Below are 22,087 nucleotides of genomic sequence, written 5' to 3'. Positions count from 1 at the left end.
GATTGCGGTGTTATAAATGGAATTCGATTGGAATGAGAGTTTGTCATTTAAAACATTTTGACCATCTGTTCTTCATAATTCTTCATAAGTGTTAATGGTTGATCGGTCTTGGGAAAGATGTAAAACGTCCATATTACTATTTATGTTTACATAGTTGTGGTTGAGTGAAATTAAATGCTCTGCGAAATTTGAAGTTTGTGGGCCTGTAGTTTTCTTGGGGATATGTTCTCTGAACCTCTTCTTGAAGGAGCGTGAAGTCTGTCCGATGTAATATTTTGGGCAATCGCTGCAGTTTAATTTGTAAACCCCAGACTTGTCATAAACAGTGGAATTCGTTTGTTGCCGCTCTTTCAATAAGGATCCGAGCTTGTTTGTAGTTTTAAATGAAACTGTTATATTATTTCTGGTCATGACATTTTTAAAAGTGTGGCTTAATGACGAACCATACTTAGCAGAGATATAATGTTTCTGATTAGGGGCTTTAGATGTTTTATTTGAGTGCTTGTAAATTAAATTGTCTATTAAACTGCTGTTAAAACCATTTGCAACCGCTATGTATTTTATTATGTTGACTTCTTCTTTATAATCACTATCGCTCATTGGTATTGAGAGCAACCTGTGAACAAAACTATTATATGCGGCAATCTTGTGTGAATGTGGGTGGTGTGAATCTGCATTGATTGTCTGGTCGGTACAAGTTGGTTTTCTATAGACTTTGAATGAGAATTGGTCGTTTTTCTTGGTTATTGTTAAATCCAAAAAGTTTAATGAGTTGTTTTTCTCTTCTTCAAGCGTGAATTCGATTTTTTTATGCATATTGCATAAATATTTGCATAACAAAGATAACTGTCTGCTGTTGCCATTGAAAAGAACGATAGTGTCGTCAACATATCTATAATAAAATGTTATTTTATGTTAGTGAGTCGGTGGCTCAGTCGGTAGCGTCGCGGACTTCGGGCCCAAGGCAGCGATGTCGTGGGTTCGGATCCTGGTCACTGCCGATAACATTTTATCAGTACAGTTCACCTTTGTACTGTACCGGCTCACTCCTTGCTTTGCTGTAAACGATCCACGCACGGGCGCTTAGTCTATGTGGACGGGCAAATGCAAGGTTAAAAGAGGCCGCCAACCTCTTTTTTTAAAAAAAAAAAAAAAAAAAAAAAAAAAAAAATTTTCTCTCGAAAGCGGTTGGTATCAGAAAATAGATGTTCATTTTCGATATGGTTCAAAAATATTTCTGATAATATACTGGAGAGGGGTGAACCCATTGCTAGGCCATCTTTTTGGACATAGAAGTCATTTTGGAATCTGAAATAGTTTTGTTTTAATACAATTCTTGTGAGGTTAATGAGTTCATCTATTGCGTTTTTAGAAAGTTTTGAGTTTTTTTGTAGGTTTTTATGTAAGATGGCTATTGTTTCTTGAACTGGTACGTTGGTGTAAAGGTTAACTATGTCAAATGAAACTAATTTTTGGTTTCCTTTTATTACATGATTTTTTAGCTGTTCGACTAATTCAATGCTGTTTTTTATACTATGGCTGTTTTCTAATACTATTTCCTTCCTAATAACTTTGTCCAACATTTTTGCTATTTTATAAGCAGGGGAAGGCATGAAGTTGACGAGGGGCCTAATTGGTATATCAGGTTTATGAATCTTGGGTAAACCTCTAAGAATGGGTGCTTGGGGATTTGTTACACTGTATTTAATGTTTTATGTGTCACCAAAAAGTTTAATAGGTGGGTTTTCATATTTTAGTGGACTCTAGTATTTTTACTATAATTTCTCATTGAATATTTCTATGGAGTGATATTTTATTAAATAAGATGAATAGATAAGTATGTCCCAGCATGCAGTGTTGTCATTTGAAAACATTATGTGCGATTAAAAGAAATACTGATTTTGTGTAGCATATGCTATTTGAATTGTATAAGGACTTATTGGTAGATATAAATACTATGAAGGATATTTTTCATTTGTTTAATTTCATAAAGAGCTTAATTTATACCTTTAAATAGTTTTCTAAAGAATATTTTTATTTTCTTGGATCACGATGAACGAATCTGTTGATCAGAGATGATTTACTCAAATAAATTTGTTTTATATTCTAACTGGCTTGTTGTGTACAATTTATTCATTTTGTCATGAAAACCAATATAAACTGGATTGAAGTTTGTTGAACTGTCTTACAACGTTTTATTTTATAAGATAACTGCTGCATCAATGATTCAAATAAATCAAATCATTTATGGTTAAATATTTACAAAGAAGAAAAACTTTGAAAGCCTGACTTATGTTACTATACAATCCCTGCATGGTTGGATTATAGGTAGTATTACGGTACTAAGCAGGTCAGGACAAGATTCATGGCACGTACAGCCTGAGCCAACCACATCACATTAGTGGTTACCTCAACGTCTGTTGTTAGATAGGAAACTTTGATGATGTACACTGATTATACTATACTGCTGAAGAAGGTTATACAAACCATTATACTATGGACTCATATTGACTGCACGTAAATTAAATTTTTAGTGTGAGGGTATTACTATTGATTTATGCATGATATTTTCAGTCAAAATACAACCTAAAATCAGGTTCAATGTTGTGTATCAAATAAACAATTATAATTTTGAATAACATTGTAACAATTCAAAACAAAAATGCTCTATTTTTTAAGGACTAACAAAGGACTAACAGTGCTAGTTAATATTTAACTGGGTAGCTGAGTAGATAGTGCTTGCCTGGTAATAAAGAATACCAGTTTGTTCCAAAGAGAATTAAACATCTTTATAATGTTCGAAACTGGACCCAGCTGTCTTTTATCACGATCCGGAGATAAGAACCAGCTGATCTTAGTTAGCGAAAAAAAAACTGTCTGCTCATTTAGTTAACAATCGCTGTTAATTCTTCCCTTAAATCTGTTGGGTCAGCTTATTAAAACTATAATGAAAAACATTCTGAAACTATTTAATTAATTTTAGAAGTATTAAAGATTAACTGGTCTGCAGTGACCAGGATTGAACAGCCGGCCGTCAGTTTTCAAGCCGTGCACGCGCTCTAAATGTTTCTCATGTATTCGTGTTTTCTTGTGTCCGTCCTGAACATATATGTGTATTATTTATTCAACCCCTGACGCAATGCAAATGAAGAAAGTTCGTGTTAAATGTGACAATACTATAGTTTAGTGTACCACTACGCACCTGACGATGGAGTCATCTCCAAAATGGCCGTAGTGGAATATTACCCCTGATTGCGTTGACGGTAAGATCCATAGATATTATTATTATATTTTCACGCAATCTGCCACACTCAAGAATATGATTAACAGTCAGTTAAAATAAGATAAGTATAGGTTTTGAATAGAAAGTATAGGGTCGATTGTTGTAACTATCGCATTATACTGCAGACATTTATTTCCAGTGAGAATTCGCCTTTAATTAACGGATTTAACAAATTACAGGAATATTGAATTTATAAAATAAAATAAAAAATTCTTTAACAACTAATTGTGAGGAATAAAAAAATATTTTAGACTTTGTTGTGCTACATTTTGTGTTTGATACATCTTGGGTATGATAGAAGGTATTTTAAAATTGAATAATCAGTTAACCAGTATTTTGAAAAGTAAGATAGGATTTGTTAACTAAATAGTGCAAGATAATAAAAGCATCTTCTTTTCCGACACAAACCCTAAAAATTATACATAGGTATACAAATATCCCACTAAAAAAAGGCGAAAACCAAAATATAATGATGCAGATAATATTAATTATAATTGTTTACGATAAAAAATCTTTTTAGTGGTTGGCAAATAGCCTGCCAGCCTTTTAGTCCGAAGATTACAAGCTAAATGTAAAAAAGTTCGGGGAGTTATTAATTTATGATTTTTGACATTTTTAGTAGGCCTAATACATGATTAAATGTAAAAACCAAATACTCGTCATGTAGGCCTACTTCAACAATGGTATAAACGCGCACACATTTGTGATTTATCGTTATTTGTATGTTGACCATTGCTATTGTTAAACGGTCCGGAGCGTTCCTATGAAATGGAAATTCCACTATCATTGTGGTATGTGCATTGCTACAGTTCTCGCTTTCCTTTGTAACCGTTGAACGTTGAAATGTAATATTCTCTGTTAATTTATAAAATAATTCCTATTTACATGTATTACTACTAGAAAAGTTTGTGTGGCTGATTTTTTATTGGCTTTGTCGATTATTTTTAAACGTAGAGTAGGCCTTTAATTAAGTTTTTCTTCAAAAGTAAGTCCTGGAGCGGATTTGCACCTGATAAAAATTAGTTTTACTATGATAAGAATTTTTAAATAATACAATAACGACTTTTTATGTTCCCACAATAGTTACAGCGTATGTTAATAGGAACATAAACAAGTTTAAGGTGGAAAACCATTTGTTTAAGCACATTTCAAATACAGTGCCGAGGAAATAATCTGGCTGAAAACTTATTACCAAAGATTACATAGAAGATAGCCTATGTTTCCGAGCATTGAGGAAATATTATAGATAAAATATGTATCTTATTATTTGTCAATGATCTCTCAAACAAATCTTGATTCCAAAGTCCCTAAATATCCAGTTCCTTCCAGACTAAGTTTTCCTTCCAGTAACTTAGAGTAAATATTTACATTGGTAGTTCACCTAACTCAGCATCAAAACAAACTAATTCAATCGGCTATTTTATCTAACCAGCCATATCCCCAATAAATGAATATCAAGATCTTCAATTGGGCTATCACAGAAAAATTTCTTTATTAAAAGAAAGACTTCGGGAAAACAGATCAATATTTATCTGATTGGAAGCTCCTCTTTGATTAGCTGCAAAGAGTACATTCTAACACATAATCGTCCACTTGAAAAGTACCTACAATAAAATATTTGAAACACGTGTTTCTTGTAATGATAAACTTAAGGACCTGCTAATAATTTACAGTATAGCTGCGGTGGTTTCTGACTCTGGCAGTTTCTGTGGTCGTTATTAATTGAATCTCCGTGTGCTATGACCTACTTAGAAATACGTAGTTCTATGATAATGTGTTTTACAAAATTTAAATTGACATATTTCAATTGCATGACACTATAGAACTGCCTTTTATTTGCATTATTTGTCTGAAGTATTAATTAGATTTAATTTGTTTTATATTAATTTAAAACTATCTATCTTACTCCTTTATTCTTTTTGTGTTTGTTTTAGCTTTGATCAGATCGTTTTGTTAAACATTGTCGTTCTCTCTTTATAATTCTATATCAGAAAATACAAATTTATGGCCACGTACAACTATTAAAAGCCTTTGTTGATGTTTAACGTTTAAGAAAGAAAAGAATCTTTGAAATATTTTGAACTGCCCTTGGATTCATAAAAAGATTAATAAAAGTATCAATGTGTTATATTTACTATGCTTACAAGTAAAACTTAATACAAATAAATATAAGTTATGAAAGTAATTATAAACAAAGTACTTATAGCCAACTGATGATACATATTCTATTTAACTGTCTCTGATGCAAACTGTTTCAATTTGATATGATTATTGTTTACACACATGCAGACATACTAACAATACAGCTAAACCACAATAGTGGCGGAATTTCCATTTCATAGAAGCGCTCCAGGTCGTTTAACAATAGCAATGTAAAACATACAATAACAATAAATCACAGGTTTGGTCTTTGTTCTACACAATTGTTGATACCCCAGGACCATTGTAGCTACTTTTAAGCTTCAATGACAATATTTTGTAACAAAATGCACAAGTTATTTATTGCTTGGCAATGGAATTCGTAGTAATTAGTTAATTAGATAGTTAAAACACAATTTCATTAGTTTAAATTAAATAACGCCTACAGAACTCTGATTTATAAAATGTATGGCTAAATTTCAAATAAAGTCCTTCAATATAACGTTTATATAAGTCAGATTTATATTGTATTGTACTGATTACCAAATACGACAGGCAATAGCATTATTAAATTATATATATGTTTTTCATACTGCTTTAATAATGTATTTCACTTTGGGCGTTCTTTTGTTACAGTGATTTAATTATTTATTTATTATGTGCTAAATTCAATTAAATGCTGATTTAAACAATATTGTAAGGGTTGGTTAATGGCATCAGTGCAATTTCCTGTTTTCATTCCGAATATTTTCTTACAAACATTAAACGTGGCATTTTATTTTTAAAAACGAATTATCTTAATAATTTGTTACAGATATTTATTGTAAGTAATTAAATTAAGTCTTAAGAACGGTAAGGACATTAGAGGACTGTGTAGAATTATGCAACGAAAACTGTTTAATATTAATGAACGTCTTCTGGATAAGCTGGAGTCTTATTTGTGTGAAAACCCTCTTTTTCCCTACAGCTTTTTGCGTCAACTATAATATTTGTTAAAAATAAAATGAGGATCGAATCGATACTAAATCACTTAGATAGCTTTAAAAATACAAATATTTAAATCTTTCTGATAACAAATGTAATTTTTATAACTAAAAGCTATTCCTATAAATCGTGAAATATGAATTGATTTATAGCTAAACAAATTAATTAGACAATTAAGTCAATATAGAGTTAATGGAAAATCATTCTTCTACTCGTTGTATTTTTTTAAAGGATCGCAGGTTTTAGTCTTTGTAAGTGTTAGGCTAGAGGTAAAATTAAGTTGAAGTATTATTTTCTTACTAAAAAATAAAACAAACAACCACGCAAGTTTTGGAAAACTGTAAACTGTAATCAACCCAGTAAAGTGGTGTAGATTAAGCTGTCTGTCTCTGCCATCACACAGGGATTATCACTTTATCATGTGAGTGACGTCATAGTATAATAACATCTATGATAGTACAACATACCACTCCCCGACATTCCCTTGGTTTGAGGTTAATAAAAAAAGATTTTTTTATTATAGTAATTAACCTGTTTTTCACGACGTGCGTGTTACATTTTTTTAAATTCCACATAAAAAAAAGAGTAATGAAAATCGTACTTTCTTTACTTAAAAGGTTTCGTATACTCCATTAGTAAAAATAAAGTTCTAGCTAAGATTACAAAAAACCTATAAAGATCTTAATGTTGTACTGGATATTTGGATTTCATATTATACTAGGAAATATGCGAATGTGCAGTCAGATTTGATGATGTTCGATTATGTAAAAGTTTTCACGAATCGACTCAGTGGTTTTCGCATTTACGTGAACAAGTATAGAATACAAGTTTTTAATATTATATAATTGATCATTGAAGATCTTTAAGCTGCGTTAAGACACCGCAAAATTTTAATACTTATAGTTATATATATATTTTTATTGTTTCGTTTTAAAATTTTCACAATTTTATAACTTTTATAACTTTTTTATAACTTTTTGTTAGTTGCATGGTTGCATGTCAAGATTAATGATAGTTAATATCAATTACCATTTTGATCACAATCCGTCACCATGTAAAAAAAAAGCAATAAGTTTCAATGCCCGGTAAAATGGAGTAAAAATATACTTATACAACAAGCTAGCATTGTAATATATCTCTCCAGTATTTTTTCTCGTATTCAATTTTTCTACCACATTCCAGTATCAGTGTCTATAGAAATAAGAGGATATGGTATCAATATCGAGTAAGCTGTGCAATATACTGTGTAGATATTTCACCTCAATCTGCCACCGTTGAGGAAACTTTCAATATCTTCCAATGCCAGCATCTCCAGAGCAGAAGTGTGTGACACCAATTTATCAGTATCAAATCATGTATTATTAGCCAGTCTACAGCATGATACAATTTGCTAATATTCCAAAAGAAATTACAATAACGCCGTTAAAAGTAATACTGGTTATATTATTTATTTATTTGACAAAACATTTTAGGAAATATTGTAATTACATCCATTGTAATTGTCCATTCGTTGTAATTAAAATTTTGACTTGAAAATTGGTAAGTCATTAAATTGGATTAAGATTAGATTTTTTCACCATAAGTCTTTTTAACATGAAGTGACTAACAAATGAAAAATTGTGAAAAGTTAATTTTCTTCTCCTAATAAATTAATCTCTACACATGACATGTAAATAAATTACTGTCTATATTTGATCAAAGAAGTAAATCTGTTCTAAGCATAATTCACAATTAACCTCGCCTTCTGCATGCAGCGTCAGCAGAGCTTAATGAGGGCTGAACCTAAGTTTCTGGATGACTTTACACTCTAATGATGCTTCATCAGTAATATTAACAGTTTGAAAGTATTGCGTAAACATTCTTTTCAACGGATTTCAACGATTACACATGAGAAGTGCATAGGAACTACATATCAATATAACATGAGTGCACTGACATAAATACAGTATATTATGAATATTAGAGTATATTTTATCAATGCTTAAGAACAACATAGAAATTACTACGTAATAATGAATTTACGAAATGTGTAAGAATAGTTTAAATTAAATGAAAATGCTACAACTAATGATTCAACTAAAATCAATTTATTTAAAAGCAAAAGAATCGATTTGTTCAAAAGTAAATTATTTCAAGAGAATAATCATTTATGCAGCTTCAAAAATAAGTATCATTTTATTAGACTCTGAAAATTGTGCTAACATCATTAGGAAAATATCAGAAATAATTATATTATAAAATTATTTAAAATAACATTAACGGTTTGGTATGACCCATTTTGTAATTTGACTGCTTATAATGATAATTTTAAGTAAATGACAATAACGATTAACAATTTTAATTTATTCACCAAAATAGTAGTTTTTTGCCACGTTATTAATGTCTATACATTACAATTCTAAAGTTGTGTATCTTTAATGAATTATGTTAAAAGAAACCTAAAAGTTTCACACAGCGTTATTATGATAATGGTTATATTCTTCCTATCATATAAAGGATGATGGTAAATTAAAATAACGACGCCAATTCAAAGTTGAGATTACGATCGTTACGTAACGAAGCAATCTAACGCCTCGTCAATCACGATCACGTACCAGCTGATTGGAGTTGACTCGGAAAATTTGCATTTCTACGGTAAATTGACGGCAACTACTTCTACTGTAACGTTCATTGATTTCAAAAGAATTTACATGCCTTTGTATTTAATTAGAATTAACGGAGGTACAATGATCTGATAAAAGTTAATCCATCAATGCTAGTTTTATATTCTATTTCACAAGAGTTACCATAATCTGTTATTACTGTTATTGTATGCTGTTTCAAAATACATATGGTAAAACATCAAAGATAAAGTATAATAGTTTTAGTTTATAACGAGGGCTTTTGATTACACATTAAGCCAACAATCACAACGTAGGAGGAAAGATACTCTAAAGGGTTAGATATTCCACCACACCCCATTTTCATAGAATTTATATTTAGTGTTTAGGAATACAACTACCCCGTTATTGCATAGTGTAGTCGATTACGGTTTCATACACAGAGCAATAACGTAAAAGCACATAGAGGACATCTGTTGCTTGCAATACGACAACTCATGCATGACTATCACATGTTGCTGAAACTGAATGAACACAAGAGGACTAATGTGCGTTGTAATTGTAAAACAAAACACTTGATTCTGAACGATTTTTCGGTTTAAACATTATCGCCTAGATATTCAGCTAAAACAGCCGGAAAATACTGTGTATCAAAATGTTACTAAGATATAAAATAGGTTATTAACTTTCAGAAGACACATTTACATATATATTTTCAACTTATATTATTATATATTATTAGGTATAATAAATATGAATAAGGACAATAAAATATTATTCACAATCTTTTGTGAGAATGCTCAAAAGAAAATTAAAACAAACAGCTTGTAAATAAAAAAAAAAAAACAAGTCGATTTATAGTATTGGATGGAAAGAGCAAAGGTACCAGCTACAAATTCCAGATGGTTCGTGATTTTTTTCTAACAAAAGGCTAAAACAAAATCAACCATTTTACAAAAATACGATCAGCCATATATATTGGATATATTGGCTGATTTCCATCATTATTTTTGAAATAAAATGCACAAACATTAAAAAGCTGAAGAAATTAACTCAGCCGTTTTGTATTATTCCTAAATTCGTTTAACCTTATTTCAACTTTGGAATGTTTTCTACGGTAAGGTAGCGTTTTGTAAAAAGCCTACATTTTTTACAAAATGGATGATTTAATTGTACTGTGATATATCCAGCCTATACATTTTGAAATGTAAATTAACCTGAGCAATCCTGGGTCTTGCTGCTCGTAAAACTATACCCATTTAAGTAAATGTTAATTATATTCTTAATTTAATCGCCGCCTTTTAAACTATTTCTGATTTAAAATCATCATTTATATGTTTCTATTAGTTTGCTAGAACCCCTTATTTCAATGGTTAGTATACATTATATAACTAATGTAATTCGAAATCATTGGTTTATAGGGAAAATTAAAAGAAGTATCTCAACTTAGTTATTGACTATCTCAACAATTAAATTACCACTTGAAATTTTTTCATAAAATAAAAATATAAATACCATTAAACAACGTATAATGTAGAAGACACAAAATTAAAAATTACAATATTGATTGCAAGATGGCTTTGAAATTATACCTATATTTTAAATTGCGTTAAAATCTACAATATTAGTAGGCTACTATGAATTCAAACATAATATTTTGTTGGAAATACTTGGGTGAAATGTATATAGCATAAATATTATATTTTACCCTTATTCCTAATACCAGTAAGATAATTGAAATTTACCCTGTAACGCAGCCAAGCCTGGTGATATATGGATGACAGGTCATGAATTATTTGGGCCGTAAGCTATTTCCAATATTATCGTTTGAACTCTAAAAACCTTTCTCTTATATATCAGGTTAAATATGATAGGCCTCTATAGTAGTTTAGGCTTTCACGAATAAACACGATTTCATCCCTACTTATGGTTCTTATTTACAATAATCAACTGTAGGTTGTTTCTAAATTCCAGTGTTTCTGGTGAGAATTTCATTTTTACAACTCTAAATTAGATTAGATTAGATGTTTGTATTAAATTAAATTTTAGTGACGTCCTAAAATCGCCAACACATAAACTCAGTCTTAAAGAGTTCGATTAACAACTAGTTTTTTTTTTACATAAAAGGTTAGAGAACACTTCTTTACGATGTTGCTAATCTCCAAATTATTGTAAAGTGTTAAGTCTAATAAAACCTCATATAAAAAAAATATATTTAAAAAGCTAATCTTATAGTTCCATTCTTGGCTCAAACCAGTAACCATAGGTTTTCCATGAAAATTTTATTGGCTGCAGTAGTATTTTTTTTAAACCAATTAGATACGACGATTTACAGAAAGTGTAGTAGAGTATCAACAGATTTTTAATAGCTTTAGATATTCAATACCAACACAATTAGTATTAATCGAGTTATTCATTTAATAGTTTTTAATTTTTCTCATCATTTAGAAGAGAATCGATCGAATTATTTAAACTAATTGAAAGATAATGACTGAGAGACTCGATCCCAGCATAACAAGGCAATCTTTCTATTTGCTAATTACGATCACGTCGTTATCAAAACTGGCATTTCAACATCGAACGATTTCCAATATTATATCTCACAACTTTTAGTTGGGTTTTACCTCTAAAAACTGTTAATATTGAACATTAGATTATGGGCTTGAGTTGTCATATCATAGTTAAACATGTAGTTATAGTTAAAAATTATAGTTGTATTTATGTTATATAGTCAGTTTTTAAATGATATAATAGCTAGAGTTATACACATTTATATATAATAGTACTAACTAAACTGAATATCTTAGAACTTATATTAGTTTTGTTTTTTGTATGTTTTTATTGATTCTTGATTCAATAATTGACGCGATCATCATTCTGCAGACAAATTCATCGTATAATATTTAAATATATTGGTATTTCAAACCCAAATATGGTTATTTGCATGAATAGTGGACTCGAAAGTCTCATTGCAATACATATTAAGCGATCGGAACTCCGTTAAGTATCTAAAATTGGATCACATCCAAACTGGTGATATACAGCCTTGAGTTACTGCCAAAGATTTGGGAGCGTTTTCCAATACCACTTCCTGCTGCATTTAAAACGTTTTCTCAAACACCGTACATTAAACACAATTGTAACCGTTGCCACCAACTTGAATTTAAACCTCTTTTAAGGGCATGAAAATCCTATTTAGCATACACAGCTTCATTTTAAAGTTTACAATCAAAACAATATGACACAACAAATTCGAATTTGCAATGTTTAAGCTGCATAACCATTTTCCAAACTTAGAATTAAATAACAGTATTATACATATTAATAATTTGATCATGTTGTTATAGTGGTAAATATTTTCAGTAAATGTATACTCGTACAGAGGTTTCTTAAAATTTAATAAACTTAAATCATTCATACAAATAATTCAAATTCAATAGATTAAGGTTCCTTGATGACAAACTATACTCCATAAGATAATAACTGGGGCCAAATTTAACTAGTTTACAAAAAATTTGCGCGTAAGCCTACATTTGCAAGTCGATGCAAAAGCTATGCCCCAAAATAATTTCTGGTCCATTTCTGCAACTCATAAAATAATTTCCACAACTCACATGAAAGAGCAAACAACTCCAAGGGACAATTGAGGACGAACGTCCATGGCCTGAGTAAGCTGAACGTGGTTTGACTGGAAACCCAATAAATTCTCAGTCTTTGGTGACTGCAGCGGTTAAATATGTTATACGTCTCGATTGAGTAGTATAGAAATAAAGTTAGTGATGATTTGCCAAAAGAGTTCGCATTATGTACATAAATGGCATTCTGCATTTATGAAAAATCAGAAATATTTTTCAAGAAATGTTGTATACATTAACTGGTAAAACGGCATTTAGCCTGGCATTATTTAAACTATAATTATTAAACTTAAAAAAAAATTAAAATTAAAAAACTTATAAATTTGCCTTAACATGCAGCTTTAGAAATATACAGTGTGTAAATTAAGTATTGAAACAAATCTGTATTTCTAAAACCGAAATAGATAGAAATATTCTGTTTGTGTCAATAATTGTTAACAAATGTTCCGCATTTTTTTACATAAAAAATATTATTTAACCCTCCTAACAGGGTAGGGGGTAGGGGGTGGCTTATCCATATTGAGTGACCCCTCATTTTGAAGGGTTTGTCAAAAGAAGCACAATGTTGCAAATCCAAGGTGAATATCTCACCCCCAGCAAAAATGGCAGGTATTCCAAAATGGGTGCTTTTTCACATAAATTCTATTTTGGAATGCCCTCCATTCAGGCTAGCAGTAAAATATCTACCTCGGGTTTGCGTCATTGCCTTTCTTTTAACAAACCCTTCAAAATGAGGGGTCACTCAATAAGGGTTGCTATTTGAAAAAAATAAGTGACCCCCTATCCCCTACCCTGTAATGGGTGTTAAAAATATTGTTGATGTAAATAATTACAGAACCTTTGTTAACTATTGCCACAAACAGAATATTTCTATCTATTCCGGTTTTAAAAATGCAGATTTGTTTCAATACTTAATTTACACACTATAGAGTCTCCAGAAATATTTTAACCAACGAATCCCATTTTTAATTTGTATGATTTTATTGAAGTCAAATACCATAACCACACAAACCTTCTAAGAATATATAAGCTCCTACTATGTATTAACATTTGCTAACGGTATGCTATAACTTTTTTTAAAGATACACATTACCAATACCAGTATTAATAATAAAAAGTAAATTTCTCTTATCTGTTACCACCTTGAAGATGGTTTGAAGCAGTTAAGAGCAACACTTTTAGTGATTTGTTACACATTTATTCAACTGTGGTGGTTTTAACGGCTTCTGGACTTGACAAGCGTATTGTCGCTTGAGAAAAAGATGAGTGTTTATCGATTCGTTTACATTTTTAGAGTATTGAATTGCAATTTAAAATAACATACAGTAAACTTGCTATTATGTATACACACTAATCTACAAAGTCTTTTAAGTTTTAAAAACGATAAATCTTACAATTTTACACTAAAAAAATATTTCTAGTACGGTTGAATAGCCTCAAAAGATTTGTATATTTCTTATTTTCCTTGCATACTTTAAATTTTATTATTTCTTAAATCTATACATATACATGTATAGGCCTACAGAATATACAGGGTGTTTCATAACTGTCCACCAGCCTTAAGGTACTTTTCCTCATGCATAAAGGATGTAAATGTTACATTAAAATCGTCTTTAAGTCAATGGTTCTTTCAAGATCAGTCAAGATCTTTGACATTGGGCGTGATAGTCTTAATACTAGCAACGTTAACTTACAGAGAAAAAATAAGGCGGCTATTACAATTTTGCTTACAATAATAACTTTTGAACCGTAGATCTTATTTGAACAAAATACAGGTAGGTTACACATTTTTATTGGGAATGTTAAGCTAACGTACTTACATCTCAAAATTGAACAAAAAACAATATAAAATAACAGAGATATGACAATTTTGAGGTGAACGCTGCTAAGTAAATAGGCCTACCTGTTACTTAGATGTAGATAGGCTTATTGACTCTGTGTTATGAAGGACTATAATTAAGGAAAGATAAATTTGAATACTTAATGTACAGTCTAACCAATATTGCAAGTCACTCACGGAGTAGGACTCGTCTGGTATTCTTATTGGCGTAGTTTATTCCTGCATTTGCTACATTGCTGAGCTGAACACGTACGGCTGACCAGTTCAATTTGAATGGAGGTTTTAAATTGCCCTCGTAAAGTCTTCAGGTTGTTTGCTTTTTATACACTCCGTTTAGAATGTTAGATCATTTAGTTAGTTTTTTCATAAATAAATGGGTTGGTTAGGACTATCAATTTTGTTGTATAACTAAACTATCATTTCAACACCAAGAAGTCGCAGTCCTATATCTGCCGGATTTCTGAAAGTCTAATGTATTACAAAATATATGTTAATAGTCTAACAAAAAAATTTGACTCCGAAAACTGTAAAAACTATAATGTTTGATCGAAACAGGATTATTGTTTTGGTACCAGTGGTCCAGTCCAAAAAAGTAATGATAGACCACCAATACTGGTACCAATGGTTACCATTATGTTGCAGGAGTTTTCACTTCGTTTATGTTATAATTAGGCTACATTCTGCACGGTAGAAACCCCTCTCATCTTACATAGATGTTAACTGTGTTATGTTTATATGTTTCATGCTTCCAGTGTAACAATATATTATATATGAGGTGGTCGTAAAAGGTTCAAAATGTTCAACTTTTACCAGACGCCTCTCCTTGACAAACCCTACGCTCCAAATTATTAACTTTTTATCATACAGCAAGGGGATAATATTGAACAGTTTTGAGTCCAAAGTTAGATTCCACTCTCCTTGTTGTGGTTAGGGTGTTTTTAATAACTCCACTGTACCACAACAGTTATCATCACATTTTCGTTATGGTAAATAGTAAAGTAAAGGATAAGTGCCAAAGTATTACACTAGGAACTAAACTTAAAATATTATTCTTTCGACTGCTATACCTCCGAAAACTTTGGTCAAAAATTGGGTGTTCCAAAGACAAACATTACGTGATTCCATCAATAGGTCATGTATATGGACATGTACATTGAGAACACGTATAATAACATCAACGTTAAACGTAGGTCGTTAGGTTTTATGGCTTGTGAACAATTAACCAGTGAGTTACAACTTTATCCTAATAACATCATAGCTGTGTGTGAATATTGCTCTGTGGGCATGTATGGTTTCATTTTTGTTCTATTTAGATATCATGGACGTGTATTCATCATTCCAATTCAGACTTACCTTGCCCAATAAATGTTATTATCGTAAAGCGTTAACATTACATACAGCTTTGTACAGTGTGTGTTACACGACTGAACGAGGACTTAGAAAGTCATAAGAGTTTTAAGAAAACATAAAATAATTAACCATGCTTGAGTATGTTTTTTTATGTGGTTAAAATAAATATATACGGTTTGAAGTATGTGATTCGTAAACCCTATACGTGTTGACTAATGATTATTTAATCACATAATATTCATTTAAAGCAAGAAAGTGTACAAAAAATGGTGCGAATATTAAAAATCTCATAATGTGTATTATATATTTTCAACTCGTGTGCATTGCAGGGAAAATCTACGCACAGTGTTAGAAAGATGTTTGTCTGTAGATGTGCAGAATCCCTTTATAAATTCAAATAAGCTCAAAAATAAGCGCAATAATGAATTCAAAATTTGAAAAAAATTTAACATGGGCAAAATGGGTTGCCACGCTGGTGGCGAAGTAACAACTAAATATGAACAGAAAATAAAAAACGAAGAAATTCCAATCACATGATTTGTTTACAGCGTGAGGTGAAAATAGAGAAGGATGCGCAATAGATATTAATTTTGGTCGAGTTTTCGGCCACGGGACGACCTCTAGTAATAATTACTATAGAACACTCAGAGTGTCCTTTACGAAACACGATACCATATCGTATTTACTCAATATTAATCTGGTCTTACGAACGGATCACATTCAGGTTCTCTTCACCATTGATTTATTACCATCAAGGTATATAGAAGACACTTATAACCTTGAAACAGTGATTATGTTTGTGTTCATATAAACTGACAATAGGAAAAAAATCTATTGGTACAACTAGACATTTTATATGGAATAGCACAGAAATAAACATAATGTATTTGCTTATAAAACAAACATATTCGTCTAATAAATAGTCTTATAAAGTTGTAAGATAAACCGTAACAGATATGTTGATTAAAACGTGTTGTTTAGAGTATGTAGCTTGTTGTTAGAAACTGCACACATTTATGGAAAAGAATAACAGTGCTTAGCTCTGCAAATCGAACAAAAGGTAAGGTAACCATCGAACCTTTCTTATATAATTTAGAGGAAATTGGAAAAGTTCAAACGGTTTGGGACAATCCAATACCCAATAGAAACGCTTCCCCTGCAAAAGTGGTATCCGCATTGCAATCCATAAGGGAGTGTAAACGAGGTGTTTCATAGATGGGTCTAGAAAATAGAGGCAAGTAATTTATTTGCATAAAAATATTTTTATATCATCAACAATTTTATGTAGTTAAGTGATGTACATAAAGATGAACTCTGTCATCGGAAAAAAATCCTCATCATCATTTACCTTTTTTTATATCAAACGATTGGATACCCAAATTAAATCTATTATATACATTTATTACTTGTACACAATGCACAAATTATGTACAAACTACTATTAAAAAATATACAGGGTGTCCTGTAAGTAAACATCGAACTGTGGGAAATGGTTCTATGTGTCAAAATAAAGAGGTAATAAAGAATAAAATTTTAATAAATGTAATATTACATTTGTAATATTATTAATTTTTTTATATCCGCACTATAGTTGACAACAACATTCCGTACCTCCTGAATATTAACAGATTATGAGGCAAATACAAGTTTGTCAAGAACTAATAAAACCTCACATGTTCAAATATTCCTATTACTTTCAGTCAATATTTTTCCTTGAAGAAAGATACAAAAATAAATTATTTATTTAACTCTGAATAATAGAAGGACTCCAATAGGATGGAATAGTTGGAGCGCTTATGGAATACTAACTATTGTCATCGAAACGTGTATAGGATTTTGATTCTAGAAATCATACAGTGATTTATTTGAAGTCTTTTATAATGGTTTTCATACCCTGAAGTATGCATCCCCTAGTGAAAAAAATCCAGTTACTGGCCAGGTTCTGGCCCAGGTTCCAGAATTGGCAGGAACCTGGGCCAGAACCAGAACCTGGCCAGTACTGTTCCAGAACCTGGCCAGTACTGTTACAGAACCTGGCCAGTACTGTTCCAGAACCTGGCCAGTACTGTTCCAGAACCTGGTCAGTACTGTTCCAGAACCTGGTCAGTACTGTTCCAGAACCTGGCCAGTACTGTTCCAGAACCTGGCCAGTACTGTTCCAGAACCTGGCCAGTACTGGCCCAGAACCTGGCCAGTAACTGTTCCAGAACCTGGCCAGTACTGGTTCAGAACCTGGCCAGTACTGGCCCAGAACCTGGCCAGTAACTGTTCCAGAACCTGGCCAGTACTGGTTCAGAACCTGGCCAGTACTGGTTCAGAACCTGGCCAGTAGGCCTACTGTTCCAGAATGTATTGGTTGTTAGAGCTTGCAAAGACGACCCACTTTGACATGAGAATGATGTGAAAAAACATAATTGTGTTAGTATTTTATCACGTCTTTCACATTTTCTCAAATTAAAATACAGTAACGTTTTTGTATCCATAGTTTTTTGTATTTTACGTGAATAACTCGTTAAAAATATTTACCTTTTTACATGAGGGAAAGGAATTTATCGACGGGTTTTCAAAAAAATTAAATTTGTATGCTGATATTTTTACATTATTGGTACATGACGATTGTTTGTTATTTCCATTTATATAACTCTTTTATAGAAAATGATTGTAAAGGGTCACACTCTTGACTTACACTTTCCAATCAGACGACAAATACTGCCATTATCTTATCACAATTTCCACTCTTTTCTACTTACTGAAATTAATGGCAAGACTCATTAATTTTATATAGGCCTAAACCATGGTTATTGATGAGCATGATTACTTCTTACTGAAATGGTTGAGGACCCTATAATTCTGCAGTTTATGTAAGATTAGGTACTCAATTACAATAGACACTGTTATACCTAATAAAAAAAAAACCTTTTTTGTTATTTCCGTGCTATTCAAACCGTCAAACAAAATGAAAATAACCAAATACATATCTAATATTACCATGAATGTATCTAACATTACATGTCTAATATTAACATGAATCTCAATCATACCTAATATCAGACAATTTTACGGATTGATACACAATTTGTAATTGAGGTTAATTATCTTTTTAAAATATACCTAACAATATTGATTGTTAAATTAACTAATTTCTATTGAAACTGTTTGTAAAGATGGCTTTAGGCCAGCATTTTATCGATTTTTTATGTAGGCCTATAAATCTTAGGCCTACCTTAGTGACAAAATCAAAAGACAATGCACAATTTAACACAGGATTATTAGGTCTACTAGCTCCTTTGTTGGTAAAAGAATTATTATTTGTGAATTTTCTTCTATTTTAGTCAGCAAGGTAATACTGCTGTTAAATTGATCATCCATTACAAAATATTTAATTTTGTTAATGTTTATCCATAGGTATTTGAAAAATTACCTCATTAGTTAATGTGTAGGCCTTAATCAATATTCAGCATTATACTCCAACATGTATGTATTTAAAAATATTACATTAGATCTTTGCACTTATAAATAATAATGAATTTTAAAGACATAAAGATTATCTAAAGATTGAGTCCATGAGCCATTTATGGGATGCAGTCTTCGTCCTCCTCAGTCGTTTCTTTCCTGAAAAAAGTAACATTATATTATTAACATTGAATATATTCAACTGGTGTTGGATGTAAATTTTTAAGAGATGACTCATGAACAGATTTCTTATTCTAAAGCAGAATCAGAACACCTGGCTTCTTTCAATTTACTGAGCCCTTTTTTGCCATTAACTCCTTAAACATATCATTTTGCTTTGGTTGAGAAAATGTTGCAGTTTCCAATAAAAAAAAGTGTTGGTTTTAATTTGTTTGTCTATAGGCCTACCTATTAGTTTTGATATCTTAGAGAGATAGGCTATGTGCAAATAAATCAAGCATCAACTCTGTAAGGCAAATGAAACATTAGGCTAAGTTTTTACATTTTGCTTTGATGGTGACTAACATCATCTATTAATCAATCATTAGGTATCAAATTACCTTCCTTCCTACTTGCTTACAATTCGATTTCATGACGGTCTTAGCCAATCTTTTGTCACCGTCTCGATGTTTCTTTTTCTTTGGCCTCTGGAAACTGGTTGAAAAACAGCTTCTGTAAGAAATAACAAGAAGTTTGCTATTATTAATAGTAGGCTATGTAGCACTAGTAACGTGTCAAAATCTAATCTCAAAACCACCAAAACTTTGAAAAAGGTTTCAGCTTGAAAAGGTTCCATCAGCGAATTTCTAGATTCAAAACTTTAAATGGGGAAGACAGACAAAAAGAAGTTAAACCTTTGACAAGAACTTCATGCACACTTTTTTAACTTTATTTTTTTGCAATCTCATGTAACGGTGATTTGCCGTTGGGAATAAATAAATTTGATTGAATCAAAATCAGCTTAATATATTTCTCAATGCTGTAGAAGGGCCTAAAAATCAACCATAATAAAGTTTTCCCAGATCTACTCATGCTTAAATAGGGTACAGTTCACAAAACTCGGCATGGTGCAATAAGGTGCTTCGACAAGCATAACCCACGCACATAAAATGTGCCGCAGCCGATTCTCATTCAATTTTCACAAATTTCAAAAGTATGGATACAATAACCAAGCTATGTAGGCTACATACATTTATTAACAACATAAAATTTGTTCTAGCCTAACTTACTTTCAGTTAAGAAGTAAACAGGCCTAGAAAAATCCATACCGCTGAAGAAACGTAACAGATTTTGACGCAAATTGGTTAGCTAGAACTTAACTTATATTTACTTATACTTAACTTAACCTAGGATATGTAAAATGTCGCAAAGTTCAGGTAAATTAGAACAAACTGGCTGTCACTGTCAATACCGTATGAATAAATTATTGGTAAGTTATCAGTCGAGAAATGTTACCAATAACTTAATTATAACATAAAAAAGGCCTCATCCATAGTGTGACAGTAAATAACAAATTAAGTTATTCTAGGAATTGGTCAAACAAATACGTTAGATAGGAGTACATTTTCGGTTTGTTGGAAGTTATTTTTGGTTAGCTTATGCTCCCTAGCCTAAGTTTAATTTACTGCGCTTGGCTCGATTTTATTTTTATCCTACCCTACCTAGCAGTACCGGTAGCCTATTTTTAACTTATGCCTAAGGAATTTATTTTATGAAATCAACTATCCTTTAAGGGTGTAAGAATTATTTAGGTGTAGGGCCTAACAATTGAGTTACGGTAGACTATTTAAGATATTTAACTTGTAACCTAACTTTTAATCTAGGCTTTGACTAAGGCTGACTGCATAGGTTTAAGAAAATGATTGTAGTAGGCTAAGTTAGGTATATTCCTATATAGGTTGTTAAAAGTTGCAGATTTGAAACTGTGGCCAATGGTTCACCTAAGTAAGGTTAAAAAGTGATATCGCATTAGGACATGCAGTAAAACGTTAGGACTCCGTTCAAGTAAAAACCAAACTTTCAAAGAAAGCCCCATCAAGGCTATAGGCCTACTAACAAATGTACTAAGATTAAATCCAATGCAAATTTGTTAGGTAGTCTAAAAACTTATTTAACTGTAAGCCAAAGCCTGGCTAACTCATTTAGGTTCGTTTTCTATAAGTAACTTAACTTAACTACCGGTTTATAACTTAACCTAACTTTAATCAGTTTAAAGAAAGACTAGCCTAGATGTTGCAGAATTTTTATCGAACCTAATTTTTGATGTGTAACTCACATTGAAACTTATTAACTAAAGTAGGCCTAATGTTATTTTGAATTCCTTACCTTGGTTTGGGAGACAGCCTCTTCAATAACGATATTCTTTGGTGAAAGAAAACTAAAAAACTGAAGGTAAACTACCTAACAACAAAAATCTTAGGCTACTAATATAATATGGATACGATTATACACTATTACATTTTAATTTTAAATTGAAAGGACTAAGTTATACTTTTGCAAAGTCAAGAGGTTACGCACAACAGCCAAGCAAAGATGGCGACGCCGATCTTTTGACAGTTGGAGTTGGAACAGAAAAATCAGTCCCCTCCCCTCCTCTGCCACGGACTGCACTGGACCCTGTCATTAGCTCTCAGTCTGGCGCGAAAATTCTTTTAAAATTTAAATCTTGCTCAATTTTTAAAAACAATACAGTAGTTATTTTAATCAATCTTTTATTTTGGTTGTAGAGATAATTAGGACACATACTTGTCCTATGTATGGGTATGTGGTAGTACTGTAGTAACTTTAATATTTTACAGGAAAA

General features: G+C 31.3%; 1 long non-coding RNA gene across 1 annotated transcript; it reads right to left on the bottom strand.

Annotated features, from left to right (window-relative positions):
* Positions 1-19,279: 19,279 nt before the first annotated feature.
* On the bottom strand, positions 19,280-21,787 carry LOC129001691 (uncharacterized). The gene is made up of 3 exons (XR_008491482.1): positions 21,610-21,787; positions 19,845-19,956; positions 19,280-19,443 (listed from the first exon to the last, which is right to left on the bottom strand). It is a non-coding gene; the product is annotated as an uncharacterized LOC129001691 (long non-coding RNA).
* Positions 21,788-22,087: the final 300 nt, after the last annotated feature.

Source organism: Macrosteles quadrilineatus, unplaced genomic scaffold, assembly GCF_028750875.1.
Source record: "Macrosteles quadrilineatus isolate MER2022 unplaced genomic scaffold, UCM_ALF_1.0 Scaffold_8__2_contigs__length_117827958, whole genome shotgun sequence".
Lineage (NCBI taxonomy): Eukaryota > Metazoa > Arthropoda > Insecta > Hemiptera > Cicadellidae > Macrosteles > Macrosteles quadrilineatus.
Note: the sequence above shows the minus strand (reverse complement) of the source record. Positions and strands in the feature narration are given on the sequence as shown.